Source organism: Frankliniella occidentalis, unplaced genomic scaffold (assembly GCF_000697945.3).
Source record: "Frankliniella occidentalis isolate FOCC.00 unplaced genomic scaffold, Focc_3.1 Scaffold723, whole genome shotgun sequence".
NCBI classification, from domain to species: Eukaryota; Metazoa; Arthropoda; class Insecta; order Thysanoptera; family Thripidae; genus Frankliniella; species Frankliniella occidentalis.
The window spans coordinates 8,778-9,492 of NW_026267835.1; the positions used below are offsets into that span (position 1 = coordinate 8,778).

The 715-nt window shown below is 48.8% G+C and overlaps 1 protein-coding gene across 1 annotated transcript in view; it reads left to right on the top strand.

Annotated features, from left to right (window-relative positions):
• The window catches only part of LOC113208120 (uncharacterized), a 15,148-nt gene that overhangs the window by 8,771 nt on the left and 5,662 nt on the right, over positions 1-715 (top strand). The gene's annotated exons all lie outside the window — the stretch shown is intronic.

Genomic DNA, 715 nt, shown 5'->3' on the forward strand with positions numbered 1-715 from the left:
GGGCGGGGTGGAGCGCGTGCCGTACTGTCCCTATTCGTAATCTTATGCTTGGACAAACGAGCGAAGAACAAGGCTGTTTGGGGCGGCGCGGGGCTCGCAGCCGACGACGGCCACGTGCCGACTCCGTTCGATAAAAAAGCGCTCCGCGCTTCTGGATTAGAACCCGTGACCCTGCCATTCGTCCTAATAAGCGGTGACCTCGCGTGACCTCCAGCCCTAAGAGGTGCCGGAGGGGTGCAGTGACGGATAGTGCAACGCGCCGACTGTCATCTACTCGTTCAATCACATACGAAATCGAGTGAGTTAGGAGATGAGCGTTCGTTCTACATCTTTCTTATCTAGTCTAGACCACACCGTGAGAAATACTTGTATTGGTCACAGGAAAATTTTCCTTGGTCTGTATTCTTAAACAAAAATATTTCATATTGTAAAATTTTACAAGTATTACGTATCGACTTTCGATTCCAAAATAGTATTTTTCAAATCATAAATACAAAATATATTTGTAAATTCACGAAGATATTTTTCACAGTGCAAGGAAACGTGCTGCTGTCAAATGTTCTCCAGAACCGGGATTTATATTTACACGACGGCCTGGGCTCGCCTGGACGGAGAAGACGAAGCCAGAAGTGCAGAGGAATGGCAGTGTCCGTGTACGGGAGTCTGAAATTCTCATTTCTGCCCGTTTGAAGGCGCGAGGGCGGGCGGGCCGGGA